The sequence below is a fragment of the Podarcis cretensis genome (assembly GCF_951804945.1).
Source record: "Podarcis cretensis genome assembly, chromosome: 9".
Taxonomy (NCBI): domain Eukaryota; kingdom Metazoa; phylum Chordata; class Lepidosauria; order Squamata; family Lacertidae; genus Podarcis; species Podarcis cretensis.
The window spans coordinates 55,769,191-55,778,498 of record NC_137178.1 but is presented as its reverse complement, the minus strand read 5'-3'; the positions used below and the strand labels follow the sequence as shown (position 1 = coordinate 55,778,498).

Sequence of the window (9,308 nt, the reverse complement as noted above, 5' to 3'; positions counted from 1 at the left end):
CTGAGGGTACATTCTATCATATGCTGTGGACCTGTAAAAGGGTAAAAGAGAATTGGGAAATAATTCACAATGAATTGAAAAAAGTACTTTCCCCCAAAAAACCAGAGAGGCGTTTTTGTTGGGGATAATTCAGACAGAAATTCCCAGGTGTCAAAAACGGTTCCAGTGGTACCTCGGGTTAAGTACTTAATTCGTTCCGGAGGTCCGTTCTAAACCTGTAACTGTTCTTAACCTGAGGTACCACTTTAGCTAATAGGGCCTCCTGCTGCCGCCGCACTGCCACTGCACAATTTCTGTTCTCATCCTGAAGCAAAGTAGTTAACCTGAGGTACTATTTCTGGGTTAGTGGAGTCTGTAACTTGAAGTGTTTGTAACCTGAAGCATCTGTAACCCGAGGTACCACTGTATTTATGTATGCCACTACTGCAGCCCGTGTTTCGTTAGCCCAAAATGGAAAACAAGCGAGGTCCCAACCAAAGAAGAGTGGCAGCTTAAGTTGACAGAATATGCGCAGTTTACAGATTTAACATATAGAATAAGAGAACAAGAAGAACATACATTTAAAGAAGATTGAAAAATGTTTATTGAATATATGGGAGGAAATTGTGTGCACTTGAAAACGTGGGCAGCATAAAGATAAATTCAACAGTGTAAATAAGTTTTGATGGATGTAATAATGGAATACTGAATGGTTTAGTTTATATAAAATATGCATATGTTATGCAAAATGAACCATGGAAAGAGAAGAAGGGAAGTCAATGATATTTTAAGGTTGTTTAAATGAATATTCTAAAATGTAAAGCAGAAAATTAAATAAAAGTTATGGAGAAAGAAGGGGGGCACAGATTCCCCACCCCCATCCACTTATCTCTGGGGAAAATAGCTACAAAAATGGAACTGGAGAACTGGGCCCAAACTAACAAATTGAATAGGGACAAATGTAAGGTTCTGCACTTAGGCCCAAAGAACCAGCTGCACAAATATAAGACGGTGGGGCACCTAGCTTACTAGTAGTACATGTGGAAAGGATCTAGGGGTCTGTGTGGATCACAAACTTAATAAGTTAACTGTGTGATACAGCAGCAAAAACAAAAAAGAGGAAATGCCAGTCTAGGCAGTGCAAGAATGCCATTTTGCGCAAGCGCACAGAGGGGAGAGGGAAGACAAGCCAGTGGTGTCCTGCTGTGTGCATGCCTACTCAATTTATTTATTTGCAGTTTTGAATGCACCAGCAGCCATGGGCATAGCCAAGTGGGACCAGCAGTGGCGTAGCTAGCCAGGGGGCAGGGCAAACTGTCCATGGGGCACGGCGAACCAGGCAGGGCACGCTGAGCGGAGCCAAAGCCTGCTTGGCATCTGCTCTGCCTGCATCAGCTGCTGGGCGGCTGAGGGGGAGGCGGTGGGTGGACGCGAGCCCCAGGCCTCCTTTTTGGGTGGTGCGGTGGCTGCAGGCACCTGAGCCACTGTGTCACTCCGAGGAGAGATCCGTGGCTCAGGAGCACTACAGGCCCCCCAGGGTAAGTGCCACCCATATTGTGAGTGGCCTCCCAGTGCCCCCCCCCCGCAGCCCCCTAGCTATGCTAGTGAGGGGCAGGGGGTGGCTACTTCCCGAATCGATAAAAATCAATACAGAGGTACCTCAGGTTAAGAACGTAATTCGTTCTGGAGGTCCATTCTCTCCCCACCCCCCCGGGTTTAAATGAGTTTTTTTTTTATTTTAGACAGCCTACATGACAAGTTTTTAAAAACCAATGCCTCCACTCCAATTAATTCAGGGTCAAAATAAATCAAATTATGCTCAAGATGGCATCAGTCCAGTTTTCAAACAATGCTGAGTCATGATGTTTTGTTGATGAATAAAGAACAGCAGCCAATTATGATGATAGATGATCCAGAAGGGTTGGTCTCTTGTTAACATTTCTCCATTTCTAATCCATCCTTAAAGAAAATCATATAAGGAGTGATACCATCCTCACGGAAATCCAGCAACGCCACCATTCCATCTGGATTCATGTTCTCGCCTACAAAAAACTGGTAATTTTTTAAGTTTGCAAGGATATGTTTGACTTGTTCAGCTGCTCCAGTCATAAAGGGCTTTACTCTCTCTGGCTTTGTTTCCTCAAGTCTTGCTTCGATTGTTTTCATGTAGTCCTTGATGTACTTCTTGTAGGACTCTTTAGTGAAGCTTGTTTCCTGAAGGTGGTGGTTCATTACAATGTCAACACCGATGACAACAGTAGCCTCTGCCCCTTCACCATCTGGACCTTCAGCCAACGCATTTCCACCAATTAAAGCATCATCTATTTCACCTTCTTTCCTGCTCACCATCTTCCCTTCCACTTCCAGGCAGAGTCCTCTGGCCACTTCTTTGACCTTGCAGATGTCCGAGAACATCTCGTCTTGGCTGATGCAGTCCCGGAAGATGATCATGGCTGAGGCATCGTCGGGTGGTGGTGGGTCTAGCGGGTGGGCAGGCAGGAGGCCTCGGGGAGCGGAGCGGCTGGGCAGCGACTCCTGGCGAAAGCAAGGAGCGAGGCGGAGAAAAAGCTGGAGGTCCATTCTTAACCTGAAACTGTTCTTAACCTGAGGTACCACTTTAGCTAATGGGGCCTCCCGCTGCTGCCGCCGCACGATTTCTGTTCTCATCCTGAAGCAAAGTTCTTAACCCGAGGTACTATTTCTGGGTTAGCGGAGTCTGTAAGCTGAAGCATCTGTAATCCGAGGTACCACTGTACAAATCTGAGGTTCTGCCCCCTCTGACAAAAGCCTGCCCTCCTTAACAAAAATCCTGGCTACTCCCAAGTCAGCAGCTGCACCCACCCACCCATGGGGACAGAGCTTGCTCTTCCATGAGGCAATGGGAGCCAGAGAGATAAGGTGTGCTGTTTGGTGAGACATTTTGTGGCAGCAGATTGCCTTTCCAGCAAGGGAAGTAAGCTAGGACCCTGATCCAGATCTGCTGCCCCTCTCATTCTGCCACTGATGCACCCTCCTCCTCTTGGCTCATTATAGCGCTGGCCCTGTTGACTTGGTAGCTCCAGGAAGTAATGAATGCCCCATTAAGAAAGGGAGAGGTTCCAATTACCTTCTGAAGCTAGTAGTGGGGCAGTTGCTCCTTAAAATGGCTGCCATGGACCCACACCATCTCAGATATACTCAGACATACTTAAGTGAGTGGTGGCTGTCCAATTCTGGACTCACTTGGATGAGACAGATGATGTAAAAACAAATCATTGTGGTTATGGCAGAGATACAACCTCATGGGTGACCTACATTGGAGGAGGGCAGGGGAGTGTGACCCGGTCAATTCCCATTGGCTGTGGTATCTTTCTGGGCTCACTCTGTCAGCTGGGAGAACAGTCATATTGTGGTTTCCCTCACAGGGCTCTTTTCAGAAGGTGGTGCTAGGGGGCTTCTATTTGGCCCCTTGCTGAGGTACTGAAAAGTTCCATCTTGTCCCTTACGTGCAAACACATCCTGTCAAGCGCCACCTCCTTGTGTGGATGGGAAACACTGAGACAGGGTTCAGCTGAAAGCACTTGTGTGAATGCACATGGAAAAATGAGATCTGCCCAACTCATGCACACATTAGCGTGTGCACAGCTGTTTGAATGTGCACCTCCTATGTTCCTATTTAAAGGGGAACATTCCCGCCAAATTACAATGTCTTCACAGTGGGTGGGTGTGGTTTTATTGAGTGATTGTAATTTTGATTTAGATAAGCTACCTTGAATGATACAAAAGCATAAAAGGTAGGGTGATTCCACCCCCCCCCCGAAAATAAGTAAGGATGGAGAAATTGTTTGTGTCTAATTGTGCCAGACTTCAGCTTGAGCAATAATTTTAAATGCCTTTGGGTATGTGTAGAACAGGGGTCAGCAACCTTTTTCAGCCGTGGGCCAGTCCACCGTCCCTCAGACCATGTGATGGGCCGGACTATATTTTTTGGGGGGGGAAATGAATGAATTCCTATGCCCCACAAATAACCCAGAGATGCATTTTAAATAAAAGGACACATTCTACTCATGTAAAAACACGCTGATTCCTGGACCGTCCATGGGCAGGATTGAGAAGCTATAAGGATAAATCCCAAGTCCTACATTATCACAGGGTGCAGCTAGGTGATAATAGGGAGAAATGGTTGTCCTCCTTTAGGTGGAAATGTGTATTACTTTGCTTACTTCAAAAGGTGGTTGTTCTTCAAAAGTCTTGCTGCATCTGGGGGGCACCTCTTCATCATTCTGTTAGCAGTGGAGGGTGAATGTAGCTCTGCAACACATACTTAAACTCAGTCCAAGGGATTGAGGGGGCACCTTCCTCCTGCTTAGTTTCCGTGTTGCCCTTGTAGACCTCAGCAAAGGAGAGGATGACTCCACTTACTGTTGGTCTCCCAATGAGCACCAGCTAACACTGCTGTTCTGTAGGACCTTGGACTCTACCCCCAAGTCCCGCCCTGATAGCACCAGTGGGTTTCATAACCTATTCAGTCCAGAGGGCTGAATGCAGAGGGCAAGTCTAATTTATAAAATGAGTGACACATGCTGCTGAAAAGGCTGTGAAGCAGTTGGGATTTACTTTCTCTTATAGTGGGAGTGCCATATTTAATAAATGTCAAAAAACAACTATTCGGAAGAACCCAAAACCAGGACTGTTATCAATTTCTGAAGGAGATAATGAAGACCTTGCACAAAGAAGATGCTGATTTACTTGTTGGTAGTAATTAAAGAAAGATTTTCATTCCATTCCACTTTTTTGTATCTCAAATTATGGAGACTAGTATGAAATATAGGCATTCCTGAGAACCTGGTATTGAAAATTTCAAGAGGCTAAATGACAATAAAATGCAGTAGAGTTTGAAGGAAATTTATTGTTTTGTGAACAGGACAGGAAAAGGAACAACTGGACACATCTGGATTTATATGGATTGCTATGGCAAAATGCAAGATGGTATATTGCTTACTAGCTGGAAAGAAAAAAGAAAGACCCAATTAATTTATATCACATTTGTTTGGGCTTTGTGCATGTTATTTGGATGTACTGTATGTTGTAGTTAAACTATAGAACATTGGCTTGAAAATTAATAAAGTATATTTTAAAACAAATCTATAAGAAAAAGCTAGATTTCCATATGTGTAGAATAATTTTATTTGCTGCCTCTGGAAAGAAGGTGTTCATTAGTGAACCGAAATGGCTTAGATTAAAAGACTGCAGGTATGTTTGTATTTCCAAACATTAACAGACAATTAAGAAAGCCCATGAAAAAATAATAGATGGGAATGTTTTGACAGTTTTGAAACTAGCTGTCTTTTGTTATTTTCTCTTGATCAAAATTTGCCACAATCATTAATGGAAAAGATGTTAGGATATTATAACTTGTCATAGTGATTTGACAGGCAAATTCATTGGGGGAATGCATAGTTCTGGGCTTTTCCAGCTGACAGGAGCTATGTATGCTAAAATGAACATACTTTTTCTTTTCTTTTTTAAAGAAAAGGCATTCAGTACATTGACATGTGCTACATCAATACAGTTTCCTTTGAACTATTTAGGCAGCCTTTGTTACTTAGAGGCAAATATTTCTTGTTATATGCAGGAAAAACAGGACATCTGGGGGCACCTAGCAGCTGCTGAGGTGAAAGAAAGATGCCCCCACAGTCCTATTCCATGCACAGAATCCAACCACGCTGGTGATGGGATAGCTTTCTCCAATGCACTTGGGGGCAGCAGTCTAGTTTGGCAAGGAAAGGGAAGGTTGTATACTATACACAATGTTATTGTCCAATACCAGTGCCGGTATAAAAATAGGTGCCAGTATTTACCATGAAGTTGTTACAGTAAGTGTCTCTGTTTTTAACAAAAAAGGTGTGCTGGTACTGTGTACCCTTGAGTACCCCCTGAAAAAAAGCACCTTGCTGCCTCTCCTTACCCCCAGTCATTTACCACCTGAAGTAGCTGCCTGTTTACCACAACTTTGACCATCCAAACGTTGCCAAGCTAAAAATCCCATCACCCACTGACCACGCTTGCTAGTGTCGATCAGATGAGTTCAGCAACATCTGGAGGGCCAAAGGTTCCCCACACCTGCTCTCCCTAATGGTAGGGCTGGCCTTGCAGGTGAGGTAGAAAATCAGTGCAGAGAAGGGAAAGGGAACGCACACATTCCTCCCCAGTCTTGATCTACATTTGGGGGAGTCTGTGTGGGCTCCTGCAGCTGCTTTTGCTTAATAAACAACAACAGTGGCCAGCTGTAAGCAGGCACATCAAAGCATGCACTTAACATAATATGTAGTAAATGAATTATAATTATAATCATTTCAGGCAAACCTCACTGTCAGGGAAACCAGTTCCCTCAGCCTCACTTGTATAAACACAAGTTTAGGTATCTGTGCTTCTTTAACCTCCTCATAGCTGGTACAGTAGGCTATGGTGTGAGATGGACACCAGGAAGAATTTACCGCATATTTCGCCCCATATGGCGCACCGGCCCATAGGACGCACCTAGGATTTTTGGGGGGAAATAAAGGGGAAAAAATTATTTCCTTCCCAGGCACGGGGCTGGGGCAGGGGATGCCCGAGCTTCCCCCGACCCCAGCCCACAGAACAGGCTGCTATCCGCAAGCCTAGGGAGCCTGGTGGGAAGTCGCACCGGTCTCCCCTGGCTTGCGGATATCTGTCCCCCGAGCTTGTGGGGCTCCAAACCAGCCTCCAAACCAGGTCGGGGAACAGCAGGAAGGCGGAGTGTAAATAAGGTAAATAAGATTGTTGGTTTATTAAAGGGATACTATTTATACAAGGAAATGCTGCTCTGTATATTGGGGTCTTAAAGGTGCTACAATTCCCATGTTAGAGATGGAATTTTATTTTTTATTTTTAAAAGATTTTTAAATTGAATTTTACAATTTAATCAGCATAATACATTAACATAAGTCACGTAGGAAAATAAGCATACATCCCTTTCCCCCCACCCCTCCCCCCACCCATAGACTTCCCTCAATGTTAGAGATGGAATTTTAGACAGGCACCCTATACAGGTGTTCTCTATTTAACCAACTGTAAATGCCTACTATTTAAGGAGTGATGATCACAAACAAAGAAGGCAAGATTACAGTTGTCTTATATTAGGAGGAAAGTATAAAACAAATGACCACACACATTCCTTGTTTTAATGAAGGATTGAGAGAAAGAGAAAAGTCTATGAAATGCTCAAAAGCATCCAAGAGTTTTTCTTGGCAGAGTAGAATGCGGAACACAAGAAGTTCCTTAAGTCCGGCATGTTACAAATTCTTTCTGGATTAAGGGATTCTACCCTCAATAATGAGTTGTATCATGTGGTCCTTCAGAGTAGCATCCAGCTGCACCCATCCATGGTTTTAGCAGTCATTAAGCTAGAAGGCCTGATTCTTTATAATGCTTTTATAATTATGGTTTGAAGAAGGGGCTATTTATCCCTTGCTTTCTCACTCTGTCCCTCCCCAATTCATTGTAAATAATGCATTTCCTATTGGTGTTAATCATATGATACTTGCAGACAAAAGGCCATAGAGGAAAAACTGATCATGAAATCCAAACCACTGAAATGAAAAGGATAACAACATTATCAAACATCACTGAAGAACTGGCCCCTTCCACCTGAGAGAGGGCAGTTAGGCTGTGGATATTGTGTGACCACTGGTAACATCACAGATACGGTTTGATGCAGTAGCCAAAGGCATTGGTGGGAAAGCTACCCATGGCATACTTTTGACAGTCAAGCGGCTAAGGAAAGCACAGGCATGTCTTTGATTGGGAGTGAAAACACCACTTTATGTTCACTCAAAAGTAAGTTCTACTGCATTCAGCTGGTCTTACTCCCAGGAAGTAAGCACCCACCTTGGCAGTCCCATTTTTACTCTGTAGTATGCTGTTGTGTGACTTGCTCTCCAACGAGTATGCATAGCATTGTAGCTATGCAACCTGATTCTATGCACGTTTGCTTAGAAGTGAGCCCCAGTGTCAAATGTGGTTTTCTCTCCACCGAGTATGGTTTAGATAGCAGCCTTAAATGCTGTTTGACATTTGGTCCCATCCAGCTCAATGTTACTTGCTTCTGGACAAACCTGGTTAGGGAACTGGGATTACAGTGTATGGTTGCAAACCTAAACTAGCTAGCTACTCGGAAGTAAATCTTATCGACAGCAACTACATCTATAGCCATACTACCCTTAACATGCCCGATCTTAAGTTGACTATTTTTCTGTATACAGTGGTACCTCGAGTTACATATGCTTCAGGTTACATACGCTTCAGGTTACAGACTCTGCTAACCCAGAAATATTACCTTGGGTTAAGAACTTTGCTTCAGGATGAGAAAAGAAATTGTGCAGCGGTGGCGCAGCAGCAGGAGGCCCCATTAGCTAAAGTGGTGCTTCAGGTTAAGAACAGACCTCCGGAACGAATTAAGTACTTAATCCGAGGTACCACTGTATAAGATGAGCCCATGTATAAGACAACCCCTATTTTTGGGAACTTAGAATTAAGATATCAATATTTCTAGAATTGTTGAGCTTTTTTCTGGGGGGTGGGGAGGGTTAGCCAAGGTTGATGAGCTTTTTTCTCTCTTTCTTTCTCTGTATGCCAAGTCAGGGATCCTCTCCAAATGCATGTGTACGATAGGGCGCGTGGAAGGTCATGTATTTAAGCTCTGGGTGACCAAGCAGAGAATTCTACAAATTCATGTGTACATGTGCACACGTGTGACAAATTCCAGAGGGGCCATCCTGTTAGGCTGCAACAGATTGTCATTGATTGCTCTGAAGTCACTTCAACAAGAGATTTTTTTTGGGGGGGGGGAATCGCCGCCCCCCCAAACCTCTTATTTTGCCCAAACAAAAGCAGCTACCCTAGAGACCCACCACATGAATGGGCTTCCAGCTGCAAGGCTAAGACTTTAACTTGCCAGCCAGCTCTGGGATATGTTTTATTTGTTGACCAATGAGAAGTTCCAACGAGTCCCCTGGGCCTCCTTTCCCCCTAGCACCCAAGGCTTCGCAGCCGAGGCCGACCACACAAAGAAACCGACCGATCCGGCTTCAGGCGACGCCTCTTCCCCTCCCAAGATGGCACCCGGGAGGCCGACTTCCTCCCTCCAGCCAGCAGCTACCAGCCGCGCGGCCGCCGTTGGCCGCACCTCTATTCAAACAGCAGCGCGAGCGCGGCGCGTGCGCTTCGGGGGGCCTCCGCGGCGGCCTCGCTGTCTCAGGCCGGCGTGCGCTCGCTCCCTCGCTCTCGCGCGTGCGTGCGTGCGTGCTCCTGCGAGAGCGCCGCGCGGC

At 45.1% G+C, this 9,308-nt stretch overlaps 1 pseudogene across 1 annotated transcript; it reads right to left on the bottom strand.

The window, feature by feature from the left end:
• Window positions 1-1,691: 1,691 nt before the first annotated feature.
• Window positions 1,692-2,574, bottom strand: LOC307223759 (translationally-controlled tumor protein homolog pseudogene; annotated as a pseudogene). The gene has a single exon. The product of its transcript is annotated as a translationally-controlled tumor protein homolog pseudogene (transcript).
• Window positions 2,575-9,308: the final 6,734 nt, after the last annotated feature.